General features: G+C 41.4%; 2 non-coding genes across 2 annotated transcripts; both read right to left on the bottom strand.

Annotated features, from left to right (window-relative positions):
• Positions 1-16,342: 16,342 nt before the first annotated feature.
• On the bottom strand, positions 16,343-16,416 carry TRNAY-AUA (transfer RNA tyrosine (anticodon AUA)). Its single transcript has one exon. It is a non-coding gene; the product is annotated as a tRNA-Tyr (tRNA).
• Positions 16,417-22,194: 5,778 nt separating this feature from the next.
• Positions 22,195-22,268, bottom strand: TRNAS-ACU (transfer RNA serine (anticodon ACU)). Its single transcript has one exon. It is a non-coding gene; the product is annotated as a tRNA-Ser (tRNA).
• Between the last annotated feature and the right edge of the window lie 4,385 nt (positions 22,269-26,653).

Raw genomic sequence — 26,653 nt, 5'->3', positions numbered from 1 at the left:
GCTGGTGAGTGCTGAGGGAGAAGCCCCGCCCCCTCGGCGGCGGGCTTCTGTCCCGCTTAAACTGTAAAATTGGCAGGGGCTCATACATATACAGTGCCCAGCTGTATATATGTTATATTTTTGCCAAAAAGAGGTTTATATTGCTGCCCAGGGCGCCCCCCCTGCACCCTGCACCCTTACAGTGACCGGAGTATGTGAGGTGTATGGGAGCAATGGTGCACAGCTGCAGTGCTGTGCGTTACCTCAGTGAAGATTATGAACTCTTCTGCCGCCTCTGAAGTCTTCTTTTCTTCTCATACTCACCCTGCTTCTATCTTCTGAATCTGCAAGGGGGACGGCGGCGCGGCTCTGGGACGGACGGCGAGGGTGAGATCCTGCGTACCAATCCCTCTGGAGCTAATGGTGTCCAGTAGCCTAAGAAGCAGGACCTTGCAACTCAGAGAGTAGGGCTGCTTCTCTCCCCTCAGTCCCTCGATGCAGGGAGTCTGTTGCCAGCAGTGCTCCCTGAAAATTAAAAACCTAACAAAATACTTTCTGTCAGAAAGCTCAGGAGAGCTCCTGAAAAGCACCCAGTCTCAACTGGGCACAGTATCAAACTGAGGTATGGAGGAGGGGCATAGAGGGAGGAGCCAGTGCACACCCAGAACTAAAGTCTTTCTTAAAGTGCCCATGTCTCCTGCGGAGCCCGTCTATCCCCATAGTCCTTACGGAGTCCCCAGCATACTCTAGTACATTAGAGAAACTAGAATTTTAATACCTACCGGTAAATCCTTTTCTCTTAGTCCGTAGAGGATGCTGGGCACCCGTCCCAGTGTGTACTGTGTCTGCTGTTATTAAATGGCCCTTAACTCTAGAACATTTATGTGGAGACAACTTTCCTGACTTGACCATCTTCCTTGGACGTTTTCCCCCTGTGTGACTGCTCCCCACCTCGAAAGGGTTGCATCCGTGGTCCCTAGGATCCAGTCCTGGATCCCGAACCATCGCCCCTCTAGGAGGTGAGAACTGTGCAGCCACCAATGGAGTGAGATTCTGGTCTTGGAAGACAGGATTATCCTCCGGTGCATGTGTAAGTGGGATCCGGACCACTTGTCCAACAGGTCCCACTGGAACACTCTGGCATGGAACCTGCCAAACTGAATGGCCTCGTAGGCCAAAACCATTTTCCCCAGCAACCGAATGCATTGATGGATTAACACTCTTGCTGGTTTCAGAATTTGTTTGACCAGACTCTGGATCTCCATAGCCTTTCCACTGGAGGAAAACCTCTTCTGTGTCCAGTATCACTCCCAAAAACAACAACCGCGTCATTGGGACCAACTGCGATTTTGGCAAGTTTAGGAGCCAACCATGTTGTTGAAGAACTGTCAGGGAGAGTGCAATGTTTTGCACCAACTGGTCCCTGGATCTCGCCTTTATCAGGAGAACATCCAAGTACGGGATAATTGTGACTCCTTGCTTGCGAAGGAGAACCATCATTTCCGCCATCACCCTGGTGAAAATCCTCGGAGCCGTGGACAGACCAAATGGCAACGTCTGAAATTAGTAATGACAATCCTGAATTGCAAACCTCAGGTAGCTTGATGCAGAGGCTAAATGGGAACATGTAAGTAGGCATCCTTTAAGTTTACCAAAACCATGAAATCTCCTTCCTCCGGACTGGAGATCACTACCGTGAGAGATTCCATCTTGAAATTGAATTTCTTTAGGTAGAAATTGAGGGATTTCAGATTTCAGATTGGTCTGACTGAGCCGTCCGGCTTCGGGACCACGAAGCGGCTTGAATAAAAACCTTCTCCCTGCTGACTAAGGCTGATTTGAACAATCGGTGAGGGGGAACGTCTTGAAACCCCAGTTTGTACCCTTGGGACACTATTTATAAAACCCACGAGTCCAGGTCCGAATGAATCCAGAACTGACTGAAGAGTTTTAGACGTGCCCCCACTGGTGCGGGCTCCTGCAAGAAAGCCCTAGCGTCATGCAGTGGATTTGGCAGAAGCAGAGGACAATCTCTGCTCCTGCAATCTTGAAGAGGCTACAGACCTCTTCCCTCTTCTCCTTCCTCTACCTGCAAAGAAAGGGGAATCTTAACTTCTTGCATATCTATTGGGCCGAAATGACTGCATCAGATAATGATGCGTCTTTATCCGTTGAGAGGGAACATAGTGCAAGAAGGTTGACTTACCTGCGGGAGCTGCCGAGATCAAATTAACTAGGCCGTCGCCAAACAAGGCTTCACCTTCATAGGGAAGAGACTCCCTTTCTTCTTGGAGTCAGTATCAGCATTTCCTTGGTGAATCCAGATATACAGGGAATGGGGGGAAGGGGATGTGTTCTGCACCAGCTATTAAATTCTAAATATTTGTATGAAGAGGCCCCAATAAATGTCCATCAGTTATATTAAATATTAATTGTAGGACGTTCGGGGGTGCTACCAGAGACAAGTAATGTTATGCAGGAAAGGAGAAGAGAAAAGAATGTCTCTTTTGCTGGCGCACAAATGATGATTTAAAAATTAACTTTTAATAAATTCGTTAAAATTGTCTAAACACGAAATAAAGTACAATAAGTTTGTATAATGTAATTACCATATATAATAAATGGAAATACATTTATTAATATCAAGGTTCGCTACCTGTGTTATGTCTTTATTATTGATCCAAATTGACTATATCAATTAGTCTGATACTGAATTACTGGACACTATGTAATATTAGTTGAATGTATATTAGTAATTCACTTGACAAATGTCAGAACCTGGCAATAGTTCTACATATCATACACTTACAGCACTCTTTCCACAATATTTTCCCTTTATTCCAGATCAAATGGTATAATCCCCCACAGTAATTATTCCTGTTGTAGTATAGTACAGTATGGTTGCTGGGGACGTCTTTAATGAAAAGAGAGGGAACATCTAATGTGTCTCCTTATGGGTAAAATACTTGCAAGCTAAGTGCTATGAATAGCATCAGCATGTAGATAAATGCTGAGTGTTAGGTGAGTAATGCAGATAAATAGGGATATCTAATAATTCTATAGAATAGTGGGTGAATTATTAGATATCCCTATTTATCTGCACCTCTAAGCACACTATTTGACTGTCCACACCCTGCTGTGCCTATTACCCATCTCCTCCACCACCCTCAACACTGACCCACACATCATTCACCCACAAAGATACAATAAAGGTAGTTTGGATAAATTAGCTAAATGAAATGGATTTAACCAATTTATCTAAATGACCATTTTTGGATGTTTTCCAGTGTTTGGGAGCAAATGGTCAATTGTCATTTGCTGCCACATATTAGCATAATTTTGTTTCAACTAGAAAAAAAAATTGGACAGATAATCTAAGTGTGGATCCAGTTTAATGCTGATTTCAGAGCCAACTATAGACTTGATTGAGGTACTGTGTCCCCGGTACCAAATACCAATTAAAATAATATTGTGAGGTGTGAGGTGTTCAAAAAAGACTGAAAATGAGTGGAAATTATGGTTATTGAGGTTAATAATACTATGGGATCAAAATGACCCCCAAATTCTATGATTTAAGCTGTTTTTTAGGGTTTTTTGAAAAAAACACCCGAATCCAAAACACACCCGAATCCGACAAAAAAATTTCGGTGAGGTTTTGCCAAAACGCGTCCGAACCCAAAACACGGCCGCGGAACCGAACCCAAAACCAAAACCCGAAAAATTTCCGGTGCACATCACTACTTAATTAGAACTTCGGTCAATGTGAATTAATTATTGGACTCAACCATGGTTATCCTTAAAACCCAGGGGTCTATTTAAGATCGATCTTAATCGATGTTGGGCTTCCAGGTTGAAAAAAACACACATTTACTAACATTTTAAAATTTATATAAAAAAATCATCTGTTCGTAAATGCAGTGCACATGGTTTTTCCCAACTGCTAACAAAATTCCTGCTGCGATCAACTTGGAATTACCCCCATCGATTGATGTTTTCACACTGCTCGTTCCAACCCCAAAAACTATGAAGAGGATGGGGGCATATACGCAGGGTCCATCCTGTGCATGTGCCTACATTTTCTCCGGGTGCCCCGCAGAAAATGCGAATGCCTCTGCCTGTCAATCAATAGAGGGCGTACCTTCGCAGGTATATCGCGATCATGAGCCATGTCTCCCATTTTTGTCATTATAGGTGCTCTGTGAGCTGCTGACCATGCCCCAGCCCCTCTGTCTCCCGTGAATAGACATTCGGGCTTATTCAGACCAGATCGCTTCAATTTATTTTCACCCAGCGGGCAATCAGGGCAATCAGGTCACATGCGTATGCGCCACAATGCGTAGGTGCACAAGAAGATTGACAAGAAGAGGGTGTTTGTGTGGGTGGCAACTGAATGTTTCTAGGGAGTGTCCGGAAAAACACTGGAGGGACCCGGCGTTTTGTGGGAGGATTTGTGACGTCACCTCAATGGCTGAGTAAGTGCTGAGCTGTGCAGCTCTTGTGCACATGTGATCACACACCTGCACAGCAAATTTTCCCTTCCGCTGTAGGCGGCAACCACCTGATCACAGGGATGCAAAAAACACACCCTAGCGATCAGGTCTGAATTACCCACAATGTGCATATTTGCAGAGCAACAAGCTACAGGGAGCCTTCCACCCCCCCCCCCTTCCCCATGACTATGGGACACTGGGGGGGGGGGTTGTTTGGGTTAGCTGGACATTCCCAAAAAAAGTGACTGTCCTGCAAAAATTGGGTTAGTTGGGAGGTATGTGCAAATACATTTATTGTTTTGCATGCAGGGTAAATACTGGCTTCTTTGACATTTAGCCACAAATGCTGCACAGTTGAATTACAGTATTACACTGCAATTAACAGTTATGCTAGGACATTCCTTCTCCCAAAATCTACCTCTCTTTGCATGTTACATCTGTCCCACAGTGGCGTGCGGTGAGGTCAGTGGCTAGTGAGGCACTACAGCCATAATGTCCGCCGAATCCTGCCGATGACCCTTAGCCAATGCCCGCTACTGCCTCTGAGCCGATACCCACTGCCACCGCCAATGGCTTACAAACTCTCCCACAATCAACTGACCCAGCCCTCCACCACTAATTTCTATCTCAGTCCGATGCCGCCAATGCCCGCTGCCTGCCTGCTCATTGTTCTTGTGATATATTATAAATTTTTAAAGAAAAAAAATGAGTGTTTGGGACTGGGAAGGGTGAGGGAGGAGGACATGAATGCAATTTTGTTGTCCAGGGCTTCCATTAACTTAAAGGAGAAGGGTCTGAATGGGTTAAAAAAAATGTGTGAGTACCCCCCTCCTTAGTATAACCAGCCTCTTTGAGCCGGTCCTGGTTATTTAAATACTGGGGGAAAAATTGGACAGAGGTTCCCCGTATTTAGACAACCAGCACCGGGCTCTTAGACGGGTCCTGGTTCCAAAAATACGTGGGACAAAATATGTAGTGGTCCCCCATATTTTTAAAACCAGCACCGGGCTCCACTAGCCAGAGAGATAATGCCACAGCCAGGGGACACTTTTATGTAGGTCCCTGCGGCCCTGGCATTACCCCTCCAACTAGTCACCCCTGGCCGGGGTTCCCTGGAGGAGTGGGGATCCCTTAAATCAAGAGGTTCCTCCCCTCGAGGCACCCAAGGGCCAGGGGTGAAGCCCGAGGCTGTCCCCAGCACCCCTGGGTGGTGGGTGCCGGGCTGATAGCCATATGTGTAAAAAAAGAATATTGTTTTTTTGTTGTGGAACTACAAGGCCCAGCAAGCCTCCCCCACTTGCTGGTACTTGGAGAACCTCAAGTACCAGCAGGCGGGGAAATAACGGGCTCGCTGGTACCTGTAGTTCTACAACAACAAAAAATACCCAAATAAAAACACAAATACACACACCGTGACAGTAAAATTATTGAGACAGGCTGTAGCATGTGGATGCATGTAACCCTATAAAAGTGATGGATTGGGTGACTATTACAATACCCACTGTTGCTGTCTGAAAAATGATGGATATATAGATTGCTCTGCCGAGATATGTTTTTTTTCTAAAATGCACCACAGGTATGGATGGATAGTATACTTGACGACACAGAGGTAGGTAGAGCAGTGGCCTACTGTACCGTACTGCTATATATTATATTATTTATTATTATTATCCTTTATTTATATGGCGCCACAAGGGTTCTGCAGCACCAAATTACAGAGTACATAAACAAATAATCAAACAGGAAAACAGCAACTTACAGTTGATGACAATATAGGACAAGTACAGGGTAAATAAACATAGCTACATCAGCAGATGACACTGGAATAAGTATCAGGTGGCAGAAGACTGCTGGATTTGGTGCAGCTGAAGATTATTAAAGTAAGAAAAGAGTAAGCACATGAGGGAAGAGGGCCCTGCTCATGAGAGCTTACATTCTAAAGGGGAGGGGTAGACAGACAGGGGTGAGACAGATGGGGTACATAGAGAGCGTGGAACAGAGGTTTAGGATGAGATTTGGCTGGGTTTGGTGAAGAAGTGGGTCTTTAGAGCCCATTTGAAGTTTTGTAGAGAGGTGGAGAGTCTGAGGGGGAGAGGTAGGGAATTCCAGAGAAGTGGTGCAGCACGTGAAAAATCTTGGAGGTAGGAGTGGGAGGAAGTAATCCGTAGGCAGGAGAGTCGGCGTGCATTAGCAGAGCGAAGAGGACGGGTGGGAGTGTAAAGCGAGATAAGATCAGAGATGTAGATGGGAGAGGAGTGGGTGAGGGTTTTGTAAGCAAGTGTGAGAAGCTTGAAATGGATTCTGAAAGGGAAGGGGAGCCAGTGAAGGACTAGTAAGAGAGGAGAGGTGGACGTAGTGCATTTGGTGAGGAAAATGAGCCGGGCAGCAGCATTGAGGATAGATTGGAGTGGAGAGAGGTATTTGTCAGGAATGCCAGTCAGGAGGAGATTACAGTAGTCCAGTCTGGAGATGACCAGTGAGTGGATAAGAGTCTTAGTAGTATCCTGGGTCAGAAAGGGTCTGATCCTGGAAATATTTTTTAGATGAAAACGGCAGGTTTGTGAGAGGTGCTGAATGTGTGGTTTGAAGGAGAGGGAGGAGTCAAGGATTACTCCAAGACAGCGCACTTGGGGGGTAGAGGAGATAGTAGTGCCATCAATAGATAATGAGATTGTAGGAGGTGAGGTTATGCGGGAGGGAGGGAAGATGATCAGCTCGGTCTTAGACATGTTAAGTTTAAGAAAGCGCTGGGACATCCAGGAAGAGATAGCAGAGAGACAGTTGGAGATACGAGTGAGGAGAGTAGGGGAGAGGTCTGGAGAGGAAAGATAGATTTGAGTGTCATCAGCATAGAGATGATATTGGAAACCAAAAGAACTAATGAGCTTACCTAGTGAGGACGTATAGAGAGAGAAGAGGACCAAGGACAGAACCTTGGGGTACCCCTACAGTTAGTGGAAGTGAGGGGGAGGTGGAGTCATGAGAGGAGACAGAGAATGAACGGTCAGAAAGGTAGGACGACAACCAAGAGAGGGCAGTGTTACGCAGACCAATGGAGTGAAGGATTTGCAGTAGGAGAGGATGGTCCACAGTGTCAAAAGCAGCAGAGAGATCAAGTAGAATAAGTAGAGAGTAGTGTCCCTTAGATTTAGCAGCATGGAGGTCATTGCATACTTTTGTAAGGGCAGTTTCAGTGGAGTGGAGAGTACGGAAGCCAGACTGGAATGGGTCAAGCAGTGAGTGTGAGGAAAGAAAGGAAGTAAGGCGGTCGTAGACAATACGCTCAAGGAGTTTGGAGGCAAAAGGGAGAAGAGAGATGGGTCGGTAGTTGGAGAGAGTGTTTGAATCAAGGGTAGGTTTTTTTAAGAATAGGAGAGATGAGAGCGTGCTTGAAGGCAGAGGGGACAGTGCCTGATGAGAGGGAGAGATTGAGAAGGTGGGAAAGATGGGAACAAGCAGAAGAAGAGATGTGGCAGAGGAGGCGGGAGGGGATAGGGTCAAGTGGGGAGGTGGTGAGGGGACAGGAACGAATGAGGGCCATGACTTCCTCTCCAGATGCATGGGAGAAAGATGACAGAGTTGGTGCGAGGGATGGGGAGGGTTGGTAAGGGATGGGAGAAGGCTGGTTACTGATAGTCTGGTGTGATGTGATGTCCTGACGTATGGAGTCAATTTTGGATGTGAAGTAAGTGGCAAATTCAAGAGCAGAGAGTGAGGAAGGGAGACGAGGTGGAGGTGGGCAGAGGAGTGAGTTGAGAGTGGCAAAGAGGCGCCGGGGGTTGGAAGACTGGGAGGAGATGAGGTTCTTGAAGTATGACTGTTTAGCAAGAGAAAGGGCAGCACTGAAGGATGAGAGCATAAGTTTGAAATGGAGGAAGTCTGCCTTAGAGCGTGATTTCCTCCAGTGTCGCTCAGCAGTACGTGAGCATTTTTGCAGATATCTGGTGCATTTGGTGTGCCAGGGTTGAGGTGTTAATTTGCGAGGGTGAACAGTGGTTGGTGGAGCAACAGAGTCAAGAGCAGAAGTAAGGGAAGCATTGTATGTGGAAGTGGCTTGTTCAGGGCATGAGAGAGAGAGAGAGAATAGGAGAGAGAAGTGAGTCAAACAGGGAGGAAAGGAATGTGGTGTCAATAGCTTCAATGTTACGCTTAGTGATGGTAGCCTTAGGAGGTTGAGATGGGGAAGTCGAGAGAGATAGGTTGAAGGAGAGCAGGTGGTGGTCAGAGAGGGGAAATGGGGAGTTGGAAAAATCAGAAATATCACAGCGGTGAGTGAAGACCAGATCCAGTGAGCTCCCATTCACATGGGAGGGTGAGGAGGTCCACTGGGAGAGACCAAGTGAAGAGGTGAGGTTAAGGAGTTTAGAGGCAGGGGATTGTGTGGGGATGTCAATAGGGATGTTGAAATCGCCTAGGATAATGGTGGGAATGTCAGAATAGAGGAAGTGAGGAAGCCAGGAAGCAAAGTTGTCGATGAATTTGGAAGCAGTGCCAGGGGGGCGGTAAATGACAGCTACTCTAAGATGGACTGGTTGGAAGAGACATATGGAGTGGACCTCAAATGTAGATAATATAAGGGATGGTTCTGGTGGTATGAGTTGGTAGGAGTAACTAGAAGGTAAAAGGACCCCAACACCACCCCCATGGCGACCCCCAGGTCGGGGGGTGTGTGTGAATGTAAGGCCCCCAGCAGAGAGAGCAGCAGCAGAAGTAGTGTCAGAGGGCGTAATCCAAGTTTCAGTAATGGCTAGTAGGTGTAGGGAGTTGGAAATGAAAAGGTCATGAGTGGGGACCAGTTTGTTACAAACGGATCTGGCATTCCAGAGGGCACAGGATAGGGGGTATGAGTTTGTGGGAGAGATGTGAATTAGATTTTCAGGGTTGCTGTAGCGATGAGGTGGGATTAACTTTGAGGGCAGGGATGAGAGAGTAGTGATGGTACGGGTGCCTGAGATAGGAGGGGAAACTGCAGGAGGTGGGCAGGGAGGGAGGTCAGTGTGATGTGGATGGGGGTGTGGGGAGGTGACAGGGAAGGGAGAGAGGGAGCAGGGCTGAGTTGTGGGGTAGCAGGACCATGGGGCAGAGGTGAATGAAAGTGGGGTAACAGGAAAGGTGGGGGAAGGAAACAGAGGGATGGAGGGGAGACAGAGGAGGAGGTGGAGGAGACTAGGGGGGGAAGGATAAAGATACATTATTAGGTAGACACTGAGTGATGTGGGGAGTATAAGAAAGCATTCACATAGTGTTAAGAAGGTAAATAGGTTGAGGGAAAGTGGAAGTAGGAGAGGAGACTGTAAGGGAATCCGAGCAGAAGAATTGTAGAAATGCAGGTGAGAAAAGCAGTGTAGGCTCAATTTAGTATGAAATGAGTCAAAAGCGTAGATAAAGTGGGTGCAGAAATGTATTTGGAGTGTAAGAAATGAAAGGATTGTGAGAGGTTTAAGAAGCAATGGTAATTATGTTAGATGTTTTAAGTGTTTGCAGGTAAAATTGCATTGGTGCAGCTGTGCTTAAAAAACAAAATTACAATAATACAGATACAGGCATTTGTAGGTGAAATGGATGGTTTATGAAATGTCCAAGTAAGGTAGTTCTGTGCTATGTAATCAGATGCAACAATCAGGAGGTGAGTGATCTGAGGAGTAAGTGACTCACATTTGTTATTAGTTCTTCAGTTTTCTTTGTTTTGTTAGATTGGTGTGCTTCTGTTTTCCTTCTTTTTCACTTCGATTGAACGCTAATTGAACACTGCTGTTATGTGTCAATTTTATCACGCTTTTATAAAAATGCACGCTTAGATCAATAAATGCACAGCCAAATGGCTTTGCACAGCCTACACCATTGGACTTTAGTAGAAGACTATTACAAGTGAAACCAATAATTGAAATCTGTAACCACACCCCACCCCCTCAAATGCCAGGCAATAAATTACCTTAAAAACAACAACCAGGCATTCCACAAAGATTAAACTGGGTCTATATCATTCAAAACTTTAAAAAAGTACTTCAAAATCACATACTATGCAATAATGTTTCAATTTGCATTACCCAGCAGAATTAGCTTTGCATATATAGATATAGTGCAGCAGAATAGATTGGTGGTTGTAGTCAACTGTAATTACCCAGCAGAATTAGCTTTGCATATATAGATATAGTGCAGCAGAATAGATTGGTGGTTGTAGTCAATTGTAATTACCTGTAGGTGACAAGAAGAGAAGAAACGTCAATTCACAATCGATATCAGCTGAAGATAAATTAACGCTGATTGAACACTGCGTTATGTGTCAATTTTATCACGCTTTGATAAAAATGCATGCTTAGATCAATAAATGCACAGCCAAACAGCTTTGCACATCCTACACCATTGGACTTAAGTAGAAGTCTGGTGGTCAGCAAAATTTTGCACTGTCCTCCTACTATATATAGTGCGCACAACTACTAAAATACACCACAGGTATGGATGGATAGTATACTTGACGACACAGAGGTAGGTAGAGCAGTGGCCTACTGTACCGTATTGCTATATATTATATACTGGTGGTCAGCAAAATTCTGCCCTGTCCTCCTACTATATATACTGTGCACAACTACTAAAATACACCACAGGTATGGATGGATAGTATACTTGACGACACAGAGGTAGGTAGAGCAGTGGCCTACTGTACCGTACTGCTATATATTATATACTGGTGGTCAGCAAAATTCTGCCCTGTCCTCATACTATATAATACAATGCAGCACAGATATGGAGCATTTTTCAGGCAGAGAACGTAGATATTTTCAGCACACTGAGCACAGATATTTGCAAGCACACTGAGCACAGATATTTGCAGCACACTGAACACAGAAACTGAGAAAACGCTGCACGTCCTCTCCCTATCATCTCCAATGCACAAGTAAAAATGGCGGCGACTCGTGGCTCCTTATATAGAATAGAATAGCTGCTGACGGGCACGATTGAGGGAGGAAAGGGACATTTGAATCCAGCCCATAGATGCAATGTGAATATGTAATTTGTACCTTCCTATCTTAAAATGTATATACAGTGTATATGTCACAACTGAGGGCCTGAGCTGACTGGAGGCAGCCTCAGTTGTAGGGGCTGAGGTGTAGTGGAACCTGGGAGGTTGTATCAGACCCCTGGACATGTAAGTTAAATGTAGAAGAATTGCCCGAAGGCGTGCCCACGACAACCAGGATAAAAGTCAATGATGTTTATTTTGACAAACTCCATGCATCACAGCAGTAATAAAAGAGAAACATAAAATCAGCAGAGAAATAATACAGTTCCTGGGTACTACAGGAGGACAAGGACCACAGGGCTCTGGTAGTATGAGACAGTTCTTATTATCTTCTAGTTGGAAAGTCCTTACCAGGCCCGACTGTAGCAATGGAGATAGCCCAGGATCATACTAGCTGGTGTTCCAGGAAAAGCTGGGCTGCTGTGGATAAAATGGCTGCTGTGGGTACTGGCTGAAACCAGACTGATGTAAGCACGGAGTGGATTGCTGGATGGAACCAGCCAAATAATAAATGAAGCTTGAGAGCGATGAAATATGATTGATATATGGAGTTTGAGAGCGGTGAAATAATAGTGCCGGTGGTGAGTGGTAATCTGCGGAAATGATACCGGCACTTTAAGAAGAGCTGATCTCTGCTGGAAGCTAGGCTGGAAGCAGGTAAATCTGTAACTGGAAACAGATGAGTCCCAGAGGACTGGAGAGTCAGGCTGCACCGCAGGTGGTAGACTAGAGCGGGTCTCTTTAGTGGAGGTTTGGAGATGGTAACTGGAACCTGGAAAACAACCACGGGAGAGAGACAAACTGGAACTAGGTTTGACAACCAAATCACTGACGCCTTCCTTGCTCAGGCACAGAATACTTATACCTGCAGCAAGGAAGGGATTGGCTAGGCAATTATGCAGATTACAATGGAAACAGCAGATTGGTGGAAATGAACAGGTGACAGAATCCAACATGGCTGCGCCCATACAGACACTTGGAGGGAAGTGAAACAAAGAATACTCGGTGAAGCGCTACCATTCAACAGCATAAATATATTTATTAATAAAAAGCATATATAAAAAACTGTCACAATTCAATAAAATATACCCAATATCTTGTATTATAATGAGCTCAGGTATTATGTAACAAACAATCGTAACACAAATGGTACCAATATATATAGTGGAAGCTCCCTGGGAGAAAGAAAAACCACCTATATTCTGGTGGAGACTGCAGCATTTATAATTGTGTTAAGCTCCATGCATGGGCTGTTTAATCGTGTAGATTTTCTTTGAAAGTCCATCCGTTTTTAAATGATGTTAATGTGGTGTAATTATGATCTAACCACCATTTAATGAAGAGCTTATTTGCTCGCAGTGGGTAATTTCCAACGGAATTAAGGTTTATTGGGTAGCTCTAATGGATGAGCTTCCATATGTATATGACTTTAAGCTGTACTGGCTATTTGAAAAAGTCCCGTATATACGGCTTACCCCAACCTTTCCGTGATGAGAAGGTAGATTGTTCTCTCCTGTATAACGGTGGGTGCCGGCTGCCCACACTAAGGTCCTGCTGTGCGTCGATGTCCGGACGCTGATAGGAAAAACGGATGGAGATCAGCCTTTCAAGTGCTGGTGTCAGAGCGTGGATTTATGCCTATATTGCATAGGCTTGTAGCTCCGTCTGCGGGAGCCGCCGAACACCCTTGTGCACTGATGTAGGAGCGCGGCTTGATGTCTCCGAGTCGTGCGCTTATGTTTTATTAACGGGAGCCGTTGTACACACTCCTTGTGTGTAGGTGCTTTAATGAGCTCAGGATATCGGGTCAACGTCGGGCGGATGCTTGACGCGTTTCTCAGCCACAGAACAGGGGCTGTTTCATCAGAAGAAGAACACTTCTGATGAAACAGCCCCTGTTCTGTGGCTGAGAAACGCGTCAAGCATCCACCCGACGTTGACCCGATATCCTGAGCTCATTAAAGCACCTACACACAAGGAGTGTGTACAACGAGACATCAAGCCGCGCTCCTACATCAGTGCACAAGGGTGTTCGGCGGCTCCCGCAGACGGAGCTACAAGCCTATGCAATATAGGCATAAATCCACGCTCTGACACCAGCACTTGAAAGGCTGATCTCCATCCGTTTTTCCTATCAGCGTCCGGACATCGACGCACAGCAGGACCTTAGTGTGGGCAGCCGGCACCCACCGTTATACAGGAGAGAACAATCTACCTTCTCATCACGGAAAGGTTGGGGTAAGCCGTATATACGGGACTTTTTCAAATAGCCAGTACAGCTTAAAGTCATATACATATGGAAGCTCATCCATTAGAGCTACCCAATAAACCTTAATTCCGTTGGAAATTACCCACTGCGAGCAAATAAGCTCTTCATTAAATGGTGGTTAGATCATAATTACACCACATTAACATCATTTAAAAACGGATGGACTTTCAAAGAAAATCTACACGATTAAACAGCCCATGCATGGAGCTTAACACAATTATAAATGCTGCAGTCTCCACCAGAATATAGGTGGTTTTTCTTTCTCCCAGGGAGCTTCCACTATATATATTGGTACCATTTGTGTTACGATTGTTTGTTACATAATACCTGAGCTCATTATAATACAAGATATTGGGTATATTTTATTGAATTGTGACAGTTTTTTATATATGCTTTTTATTAATAAATTTATTTATGCTGTTGAATGGTAGCGCTTCACCGAGTATTCTTTGTTTCACAACCTTTTTTTGGCTGAGGATCAGCACCTCAACCTGGGGAAGCTGCAACCAGTACAACAGCACTTAATTTTAGGTGTCCTATAGCCATTTAACTAGCGCCCACCCACTTTTTTTCTTTTTTTCTTTTTTTTTTTCTACTTGGAGGGAAGATTGGTTTGATAATCCATGTGGGAACTTTAACAGCAATGGCGGCGCCGGCCACAGTAAACAGGAGACGCCAGACTGATGAGTGCACATTTGAACCACGCGGGCAACAGCGGAGGCCGCGGCTGACATAAGCGCCACTCTGACATCCTGCATGCAGAAACTCAGGGACGGCGGCGGAGGCCGCGGGAGATGCCATTCAAGATGTAACATGGCGCCGCTGTGACAGCGTCTCAGAGTGACAGGAGAGGAGGCAGGAATGGGGACATCAGAATAACAGATGGGATCCGGTCCTGGAGCGCTGAGCCAGCCTTAGGAGGCATCTGAAAGGTAAGTTATGGCGTCCAGATACCCGGATCGTGACAGTATACACTAGAGGTCTTTCCGAACCCCCTAATCCTAACATTGTAATTTGCTTTAAGGCGCACCTCCAATTAGTCTAGTGTTTCTTGCTGCCTTTCCAATGAAGCAAGTTTAATTTAGTAATAGGTGAAAAACCATCCCTACAAAGGTGTTAATCAGAGACTTGGCTTTGTGGACACTTTTCAGAGAACAACTTTGTTAGCATAAAAGTAAAGCCAGAAAATGAAGAGCTGTTTAATCACTCAATTGGATTTTTTTGCCAGCATATTTCTTTTTCTCTGCAACCCACTGCTAAATTGTGCTTCCTAGCTGTTTTTATAAAATCACTGAATCAAATCTAACTCTGATTACATCAGAGAAGGCCAGGTACCCTACACCATAACAGGGGGTTTGAAATTTTGACTTGTCTACTTAAAGATCACCAAAATCTGATCACAAGGTCAATTACGTCCCTGGGTGGGATTGAACCACCAACCTTTTGGTTAATAGTCGAACACACTAACCGATTGCGCCACAGAGACACTTTGCAAAATGTACATACTGACAAAGGCTAATAAGCATTTATCTAGAACGTTTCCTAGAAAAACTTTAAAAAGTCAATAATCTGGAGAGTTTTTGTAAGATGTTTCTTCCATCAACCAACGAAGAAACACATTGGTACTTTTGGATGATGAGTGAGTGCTTCAGGTTCTCTTGCACTTACATGTGCAGCAGAGTACTGCAATGGAAGCATGCTGGGCCCATAACCCAGAGGTAGGCAGATTGAAACTATCCTCTGCTATATGCATTTTTTTTTTGTTAATTAAAGTAATCCAAAACTGGGATTGATATTTTGGTTCTTTTATTTTTACTTAAAGTACAATAACTTTTACCATTTTAATTTGTTTTAATAGTATATTGACAGTATTGTTTTCTTTCAAAAATCCACTTAATTTTCTTTACCCTATTATTAAAATGGTAATTGACAAAAACAAACTACATTGTCACCAGAAGAGCAATACAAAATGTACAAGTGATATATTAAAATCATCTTTCCAGCTTGAATTTCAATGATGCATTGGGGCAACGATTTTGTTAGCAACATCTTCACCCTTAAATAAAGATTTTCTTAATTCCTTACCTGTGTGCTAATTAGATATCACCTTGTTTTCACATTAAACAGACTTCCACATGAGAAAGCAGCAAGGATGCAGTGGCGTTAATGTTTCCTGGTGTCAACCCGTATTATTTCAGTAGACATTGAAATGAGGATGCATCTTGCTGCCTTTCCAATGAAGCAAATTTAATTTAGTAATAGGTGAAAAACCATCCCTACAAAGGTGTTAATCAGAGACTTGGCTTTGTGGACACTTTTCAGAGAACAAATTTGTTAGCATAAAAATAAAGCCAGAAAATGAAGAGCTGTTTAATCACTCAATTGGATTTTTTTGCCAGCATATTTCTTTTTCTCTGCAACCCACTGCTAAATTGTGCTTCCTAGCTGTTTTTATAAAATCACTGAATCAAATCTAACTCTGATTACATCAGAGAAGGCCAGGTACCCTACACCATAAGAGGGGGTTTGAAATTTTGACTTGTCTACTTAAAGATCACCAAAATCTGATAACAAGGTCAATTACGTCCCTGGGTGGGATTGAACCACCAACCTTTTGGTTTATAGCCGTACACACTAACCGATTGCGCCACAGAGACACTTTGCAAAAGTCCATACTGACAAAGGCTAATAAGCATTCATCTAAAACGTTTCCTAGAAAAACTTTAAAAAGTCAATAATCTGGAGAGTTTTTGTAAGATGTTTCTTCCATCAACCAACGAAGAAACACATTGGTACTTTCCCATGATGAGTGAGTGCTTCAGGATCTATGGCACTTACATGTGCAGCAGAGTACAGCAATGGAAGCATGCTGGGCACATAACCCAGAGGTAGGCAGATTGAAACTATCCTCTGCTATATGCATTTTTTTTTGTTAATTAAAGTAATCCAAAACTGGGATTGATATGTTGGCTCTTTTATTTTTACTTACAGTACAATAACTTTTACCATTTTAATTTGTTTTAATAGTATATTGACAGTATTGTTTTCTTTCAAAAATCCACTTAATTTTATTTACCCTATTATTAAAATGGTAATTGACAAAAACAAACTACATTGTCACCAGAAGAGCAATACAAAATGTACAAGTGATATATTAAAATCATCTTTCCAGCTTGAATTTCAATGATGCATTGGGGCAACGATTTTGTGAGAAACATTTTCACCCTTAAATAAAGATTTTCTTAATTCCTTACCTGTGTGCTAATTAGATATCACCTTGTTTTCACATTAAACAGACTTCCACATGAGAAAGCAGCAAGGATGCAGTGGCGTTAATGTTTCCTGGTGTCAACCTGTATTATTTCAGTAGACATTGAAATGAGGATGCATCTTGCTGCCTTTCCAATGAAGCAAGTTTAATTTAGTAATAGGTTAAAAACCATCCTTACAAAGGTGTTAATCAGAGACTTGGCTTTGTGGACACTTTTCAGAGAACAAATTTGTTAGCATAAAAATAAAGCCAGAAAATTAAGAGCTGTTTAATCACTCAATTGGATTTTTTTTGCCAGCATATTTCTTTTTCTCTGCAACCCACTGCTAAATTGTGCTTCCTAGCTGTTTTTATAAAATCACTGAATCAAATCTAACTCTGATTACATCAGAGAAGGCCAGGCACCCTACACCAGAACAGGGGGTTTGAAATTTTGACTTGTCTACTTAAAGATCACCAAAATCTGATAACAAGGTCAATTACGTCCCTGGGTGGGATTGAACCACCAACCTTTTGGTTAATAGCCGTGCACACTAACTGATTGCGCCACAGAGACACTTTGCAAAAGTCCGTGCTGACAAAGGCTAATAAGCATTCATCTAAAACGTTTCCTAGAAAAACTTTAAAAAGTCAATAATCTGGAGAGTTTTTGTAAGATGTTTCTTCCATCAACCAACGAAGAAACACATTGGTACTTTCCCATGATGAGTGAGTGCTTCAGGATCTCTTGCACTTACATGTGCAGCATAGTACAGCAATGGAAGCATGCTGGGCCCATAACCCAGCGGTAGGCAGATTGAAACTATCCTCTGCTATATGCATTTTTTTTTGTTAATTAAAGTAATCCAAAACTGGGATTGATATTTTGGCTCTTTTATTTTTACTTAAAGTACAATAACTTTTACCATTTTAATTTGTTTTAATAGTATATTGACAGTATTGTTTTCTTTCAAAAATCCACTTAATTTTCTTTACCCTATTATTAAAATGGTAATTGACAAAAACAAACTACATTGTCACCAGAAGAGCAATACAAAATGTACAAGTGATATATTAAAATCATCTTTCCAGCTTGAATTTCAATGATGCATTGGGGCAACGATTTTGTGAGAAACATCTTCACCCTTAAATAAAGATTTTCTTAATTCCTTACCTGTGTGCTAATTAGATATCACCTTTTTTTCACATTAAACAGACTTCCACATGAGAAAGCAGCAAGGATACAGTGGCGTTAATGTTTCCTGGTGTCAACCTGTATTATTTCAGTAGACATTGAAATGAGGATGCATCTTGCTGCCTTTCCAATGAAGCAAGTTTAATTTAGTAATAGGTGAAAAACCATCCCTACAAAGGTGTTAATCAGAGACTTGGCTTTGTGGACACTTTTCAAAGAACAAATTTGTTAGCAAAAAAATAAAGCCAGAAAATGAAGAGCTGTTTAAATCACTCAATTGGATTTCTTTTGCCAGCATATTTCTTTTTCTCTGCAACCCACTGCTAAATTGTGCTTCCTAGCTGTTTTTATAAAATCACTGAATCAAATCTAACTCTGATTACATCAGAGAAGGCAAGGTACCCTACACCATAACAGAGGGTTTGAAATTTTGACTTGTCTACTTAAAGATCACCAAAATCTGATAACAAGGTCAATTACGTCCCTGGTTGGGATTGAACCACCAACCTTTTGGTTAGTAGCCGGACACACTAACCGATTGCGCCACAGAAACACTTTGCAAAAAGTACATACTGACAAAGTCTAATAAGCATACATCTAGAACGTTTCCTAGAAAAACTTTAAAAAGTCAATAATCTGGAGAGTTTTTGTAAGATGTTTCTTCCATCAACCAATGAAGAAACACATTGGTACTTTCCCATGATGAGTGAGTGCTTCAGGATCTCTTGCACTTACATGTGCAGCAGAGTACTGCAATGGAAGCATGCTGAGCCCATAACCCAGAGGTAGGCAGATTGAAACTATCCTTTGCTATATGCATTTTTTTTGTTAATTTAAGTAATCAAAACTGGGATTGATATTTTTGCTCTTTTATTTTTACTTAAAGTACAATAACTTTTACCATTTTAATTTGTTTTAATAGTATATTGACAGTATAGTTTTCTTTAAAAAATCCACTTAATTTTCTTTACCCTATTAATAAAAGGGTAATTGACAAACATAAACTACATTGTCACCAGAAGAGCAATACAAAATGTACAAGTGATATATTAAAATCATCTTTCCAGCTTGAATTTCAATGATGCATTGGGGCAACGATTTTGTGAGAAACATCTTCACCCTTAAATAAAGATTTTCTTAATTCCTTACCTGTGTGCTAATTAGATATCACCTTGTTTTCACATTAAACAGACTTCCACATGAGAAAGCAGCAAGGATGCAGTGGCGTTAATGTTTCCTGGTGTCAACCTGTATTATTTCAGTAGAAATTGAAATGAGGATGCATCTTGCTGCCTTTCCAATGAAGCAAGTTTAATTTAGTAATAGGTGAAAAACCATCCCTACAAAGGTGTTAATCAGAGACTTGGCTTTGTGGACACTTTTCAGAGAACAAATTTGTTAGCATAAAAATAAAGCCAGAAAATGAAGAGCTGTTTAATCACTCAATTGGATTTTTTTTGCCAGCATATTTCTTTTTCTCTGCAATCCACTGCTAAATTGTGCTTCCTATCTGTTTTTATAAAATCACTGAATCAAATCTAACTCTGATTACATCAGAGAAGGCCAGGTACCCTACATCATAAGAGGGGGTTTGAAATTTTGACTTGTCTACTTAAAGATCACCAAAATCTGATAACAAGGTCAATTACGTCCCTGGGTGGGATTGAACCACCAACCTTTCGGTTAGTAGCCAGACACACTAACCTATTGCGCCACAGAGACACTTTGTAAAAAGTACATACTGACAAAGGCTAATAAGCATACATCTAGAACGTTTCCTAGAAAAACTTTAAAAAGTCAATAATCTGGAGAGTTTTTGTAAGATGTTTCTTCCATCAACCAACGAAGAAACACATTGGTACTTTCCCATGATGAGTGAGTGCTTCATGATCTCTTGCACTTACATGTGCAGCAGAGTACAGCAATGGAAGCATGCTGGGCCCATAACCCAGCGGTAGGCAGATTGAAACTATCCTCTGCTATATGCATTTTTTTTTTGTTAATTAAAGTAATCCAAAACTGGGATTGATATTTTGGCTCTTTTATTTTTACTTAAAGTACAATAACTTTTACCATTTTAATTTGTTTTAATAGTATATTGACAGTATTGTTTTCTTTCAAAAATCCACTTAATTTTCTTTACCCTATTATTAAAATGGTAATTGACAAAAACAAACTACATTGTCACCAGAAGAGCAATACAAAATGTACAAGTGATATATTAAAATCATCTTTCCAGCTTGAATTTCAATGATGCATTGGGGCAACGATTTTGTGAGAAACATTTTCACCCTTAAATAAAGATTTTCTTAATTCCTTACCTGTGTGCTAATTAGATATCACCTTGTTTTCACATTAAACAGACTTCCACATGAGAAAGCAGCAAGGATGCAGTGGCGTTAATGTTTCCTGGTGTCAACCTGTATTATTTCAGTAGACATTGAAATGAGGATGCATCTTGCTGCCTTTCCAATGAAGCAAGTTTAATTTAGTAATAGGTTAAAAACCATCCTTACAAAGGTGTTAATCAGAGACTTGGCTTTGTGGACACTTTTCAGAGAACAAATTTGTTAGCATAAAAATAAAGCCAGAAAATTAAGAGCTGTTTAATCACTCAATTGGATTTTTTTTTGCCAGCATATTTCTTTTTCTCTGCAACCCACTGCTAAATTGTGCTTCCTAGCTGTTTTTATAAAATCACTGAATCAAATCTAACTCTGATTACATCAGAGAAGGCCAGGTACCCTACACCAGAACAGGGGGTTTGAAATTTTGACTTGTCTACTTAAAGATCACCAAAATTTGATAACAAGGTCAATTACGTCCCTGGTTTGAATTGAACTACCAACCTTTTGGTTAGTAGCCGGACACACTAACCGATTGCGCCACAGAGACACTTTGCGAAAAGTACATACTGACAAAGTCTAATAAGCATACATCTAGAACGTTTCCTAGAAAAACTTTAAAAAGTCAATAATCTGGAGAGTTTTTGTAAGATGTTTCTTCCATCAACCAATGAAGAAACACATTGGTACTTTCCCATGATGAGTGAGTGCTTCATGATCTCTTGCACTTACATGTGCAGCAGAGTACTGCAATGGAAGCATGCTGGGCCCATTACCCAGAGGTAGGCAAATTGAAACTATCCTCTGCTATATGCATTTTTTTTGTTAATTAAAGTAATCAAAACTGGGATTGATATTTTTGCTCTTTTATTTTTACTTAAAGTACAATAACTTTTACCATTTTAATTTGTTTTAATAGTATATTGACAGTATTGTTTTCTTTAAAAAATCCACTTAATTTTCTTTACCCTATTATTAAAAGGGTAATTGACAAAAACAAACTACATTGTCACCAGAAGAGCAATACAAAATGTACAAGTGATATATTAAAATCATCTTTCCAGCTTGAATTTCAATGATGCATTGGGGCAACGATTTTGTGAGAAACATCTTCACCCTTAAATAAAGATTTTCTTAATTCCTTACCTGTGTGCTAATTAGATATCACCTTGTTTTCACATTAAACAGACTTCTACATGTGAAAGCAGCAAGGATGCAGTGGCGTTAATGTTTCCTGGTGTCAACCTGTATTATTTCAGTAGACATTGAAATGAGGATGCATCTTGCTGCCTTTCCAATGAAGCAAGTTTAATTTAGTAATAGGTGAAAAACCATCCCTACAAAGGTGTTAATCAGAGACTTGGCTTTGTGGACACTTTTCAGAGAACAAATTTGTTAGCATAAAAATAAAGCCAGAAAATGAAGAGCTGTTTAATCACTCAATTGGATTTTTTTTGCCAGCATATTTCTTTTTCTCTGCAACCCACTGCTAAATTGTGCTTCCTAGCTGTTTTTATAAAATCAATGAATCAAATCTAACTCTGATTACATCAGAGAAGGCCAGGTACCCTACACCATAACAGGGGGTTTGAAATGTTGACTTGTCTACTTAAAGATCACCAAAACCTGATAACAAGGTCAATTACGTCCCTGGGTGGGATTGAACCACCAACCTTTTGGTTAGTAGCCGGACACACTAACCGATTGCGCCACAGAGACACTTTGCAAAAGATACATACTGACAAAGGCTAATAAGCATACATCTAGAACGTTTCCTAGAAAAACTTTAAAAAGTCAATAATCTGGAGAGTTTTTGTAAGATGTTTCTTCCATCAACCAACGAAGAAACACATTGGTACTTTCCCATGATGACTGAGTGCTTCAGGATCTCTTCCACTTACATGTGCAGCAGAGTACTGCAATGGAAGCATGCTGGGCCCATAACCCAGAGGTAGGCAGATTGAAACTATCCTTTGCTATATGCATTTTTTTTTGTTAATTTAAGTAATCAAAACTGGGATTGATATTTTTGCTCTTTTATTTTTACTTAAAGTACAATAACTTTTACCATTTTAATTTGTTTTAATAGTATATTGACAGTATAGTTTTCTTTAAAAAATCCACTTAATTTTCTTTACCCTATTATTAAAAGGGTAATTGACAAAAACAAACTACATTGTCACCAGAAGAGCAATACAAAATGTACAAGTGATATATTAAAATCATCTTTCCAGCTTGAATTTCAATGATGCATTGGGGCAACGATTTTGTGAGAAACATCTTCACCCTTAAATAAAGATTTTCTTAATTCCTTACCTGTGTGCTATTTAGATATCACCTTGTTTTCACATTAAACAGACTTCTACATGAGAAAGCAGCAAGGATGCAGTGGCGTTAATGTTTCCTGGTGTCAACCTGTATTATTTCTGTAGACATTGAAATGAGGATGCATCTTGCTGCCTTTCCAATGAAGCAAGTTTAATTTAGTTATAGGTGAAAAACCATCCCTACAAAGGTGTTAATCAGAGACTTGGCTTTGTGGACACTTTTTAGAGAACAAATTTGTTAGCATAAAAATAAAGGCAGAAAATGAAGAGCTGTTTAATCACTCAATTGGATTTTTCTGCCAGCATATTTTTTTTCTCTGCAACCCATTGCTAAATTGTGCTTCCTAGCTGTTTTTATAAAATCACTGAATCAAATCTAACTCTGATTACATCAGAGAAGGCCAGGTACCCTACACCATAAGAGGGGATTTGAAATTTTGACTTGTCTACTTAAAGATCACCAAAATCTGATAACAAGGTCAATTACGTCCCTGGGTGGGATTGAACCACCAACCTTTTGGTTTATAGCCGTACACACTAACTGATTGCGCCACAGAGACACTTTGCGAAAGTACATACTGACAAAGGCTAATAAGCATTCATCTAAAATGTTTCCTAGAAAAACTTTAAAAAGTCAATAATCTGGAGAGTTTTTGTAAGATGTTTCTTCCATCCACCAACGAAGAAACACATTGGTACTTTCCCATGATGAGTGAGTGCTTCAGGATCTCTTGCACTTACATGTGCAGCAGAGTACTGCAATGGAAGCATGCTGGGCCCATAACCCAGAGGTAGGCAGATTAAAACTATCCTCTGCTATATGCATTTTTTTTGTTAATTAAAGTAATCCAAAACTGGGATTGATATTTTTGCTCTTTTATTTTTCATTAAAGTACAATAACTTTTACCATTTTAATTTGTTTTAATAGTATATTGAAAGTATTGTTTTCTTTTAAAAATCCACTTAATTTTCTTTACCCTATTATTAAAATGGTAATTGACAAAAACAAACTACATTGTCACCAGAAGAGCAATACAAAATGTACAAGTGATATATTAAAATCATCTTTCCAGCTTGAATTTCAATGATGCATTGGGGCAACGATTTTGTGAGAAACATTTTCACCCTTAAATAAAGATTTTCTTAATTCCTTACCTGTGTGCTAATTAGATATCACCTTGTTTTCACATTAAACAGACTTCCACATGAGAAAGCAGCAAGGATGCAGTGGCGTTAATGTTTCCTGGTGTCAACCTGTATTATTTCAGTAGACATTGAAATGAGGATCTTGCTGCCTTTCCAATGAAGCAAGTTTAATTTAGTAATAGGTGAAAAACCATCCTTACAAAGGTGTTAATCAGAGACTTGGCTTTGTGGACACTTTTCAGAGAACAAATTTGTTAGCATAAAAATAAAGCCAGAAAATGAAGAGCTGTTTAATCACTCAATTGGATTTTTTTTGCCAGCATATTTCTTTTTCTCTGCAACCCACTGCTAAATTGTGCTTCCTAGCTGTTTTTATAAAATCACTGAATCAAATCTAACTCTGATTACATCAGAGAACGCCAGGTACCCTACACCATAAGAGGGGGTTTGAAATTTTGACTTGTCTACTTAAAAATCACCAAAATCTGATAACAAGGTCAATTACGTCCCTGGGTGGGATTGAACCACCAACCTTTTGGTTAATAGCCATACACACTAACTGATTGCGCCACAGAGCCACTTTGCAAAAGTCCATACTGACAAAGGCTAATAAGCATTCATCTAAAACGTTTCCTAGAAAAACTTTAAAAAGTCAATAATCTGGAGAGTTTTTGTAAGATGTTTCTTCCATCAACCAACGAAGAAACACTAGAGATGAGCGCCTGAAATTTTTCGGGTTTTGTGTTTTGGTTTTGGGTTCGGTTCCGCGGCCGTGTTTTGGGTTTGAACGCGTTTTGGCAAAACCTCACCGAATTTTTTTTGTCGGATTCGGGTGTGTTTTGGATTCGGGTGTTTTTTTCAAAAAACACTAAAAAACAGCTTAAATCATAGAATTTGGGGGTCATTTTGATCCCAAAGTATTATTAACCTCAAAAACCATAATTTACACTCATTTTCAGTCTATTCTGAATACCTCACACCTCACAATATTATTTTTAGTCCTAAAATTTGCACCGAGGTCGCTGTGTGAGTAAGATAAGCGACCCTAGTGGCCGACACAAACACCGGGCCCATCTAGGAGTGGCACTGCAGTGTCACGCAGGATGTCCCTTCCAAAAAACCCTCCCCAAACAGCACATGACGCAAAGAAAAAAAGAGGCGCAATGAGGTAGCTGTGTGAGTAAGATTAGCGACCCTAGTGGCCAACACAAACACCGGGCCCATCTAGGAGTGGCACTGCAGTGTCACGCAGGATGGCCCTTCCAAAAAACCCTCCCCAAACAGCACATGACGCAAAGAAAAAAAGAGGCGCAATGAGGTAGCTGTGTGAGTAAGATTAGCGACCCTAGTGGCCGACACAAACACCGGGCCCATCTAGGAGTGGCACTGCAGTGTCACGCAGGATGTCCCTTCCAAAAAACCCTCCCCAAACAGCACATGACGCAAAGAAAAAAAGAGGCTTTTTACTGATATTTGGTGTTTTGGATTTGACATGCTCTGTACTATGACATTGGGCATCGGCCTTGGCAGACGACGTTGCTGGCATTTCATCGTCTCGGCCATGACTAGTGGCAGCAGCTTCAGCACGAGGTGGAAGTGGATCTTGATCTTTCCCTAATTTTGGAACCTCAACATTTTTGTTCTCCATATTTTAATAGGCACAACTAAAAGGCACCTCAGGTAAACAATGGAGATGGATGGATTGGATACTAGTATACAATTATGGACGGGCTGCCGAGTGCCGACACAGAGGTAGCCACAGCCGTGAACTACCGCACTGTACTGTGTCTGCTGCTAATATATAGACTGGTTGATAAAGAGATAGTATACTCGTAACTAGTATGTATGTATAAAGAAAGAAAAAAAACCACGGTTAGGTGGTATATACAATTATGGACGGGCTGCCGAGTGCCGACACAGAGGTAGCCACAGCCGTGAACTACCGCACTGTACTGTGTCTGCTGCTAATATATAGACTGGTTGATAAAGAGATAGTATACTCGTAACTAGTATGTATGTATAAAGAAAGAAAAAAAAACCACGGTTAGGTGGTATATACAATTATGGACGGGCTGCCGAGTGCCGACACAGAGGTAGCCACAGCCGTGAACTACCGCACTGTACTGTGTCTGCTGCTAATATATAGACTGGTTGATAAAGAGATAGTATACTCGTAACTAGTATGTATGTATAAAGAAAGAAAAAAAAACCACGGTTAGGTCACTGGTATATACAATTATGGACGGGCTGCCGAGTGCCGACACAGAGGTAGCCACAGCCGTGAACTACCGCACTGTACTGTGTCTGCTGCTAATATATAGACTGGTTGATAAAGAGATAGTATACTCGTAACTAGTATGTATGTATAAAGAAAGAAAAAAAAAACCACGGTTAGGTGGTATATACAATTATGGACGGGCTGCCGAGTGCCGACACAGAGGTAGCCACAGCCGTGAACTACCGCACTGTACTGTGTCTGCTGCTAATATATAGACTGGTTGATAAAGAGATAGTATACTCGTAACTAGTATGTATGTATAAAGAAAGAAAAAAAAACCACGGTTAGGTCACTGGTATATACAATTATGGACGGGCTGCCGAGTGCCGACACAGAGGTAGCCACAGCCGTG

Source organism: Pseudophryne corroboree, chromosome 8 (genome assembly GCF_028390025.1).
Source record: "Pseudophryne corroboree isolate aPseCor3 chromosome 8, aPseCor3.hap2, whole genome shotgun sequence".
Lineage (NCBI taxonomy): Eukaryota > Metazoa > Chordata > Amphibia > Anura > Myobatrachidae > Pseudophryne > Pseudophryne corroboree.
The sequence above is the reverse complement of the archived record's forward strand: the minus strand, read 5'-3'. Positions and strand labels throughout refer to the sequence as shown.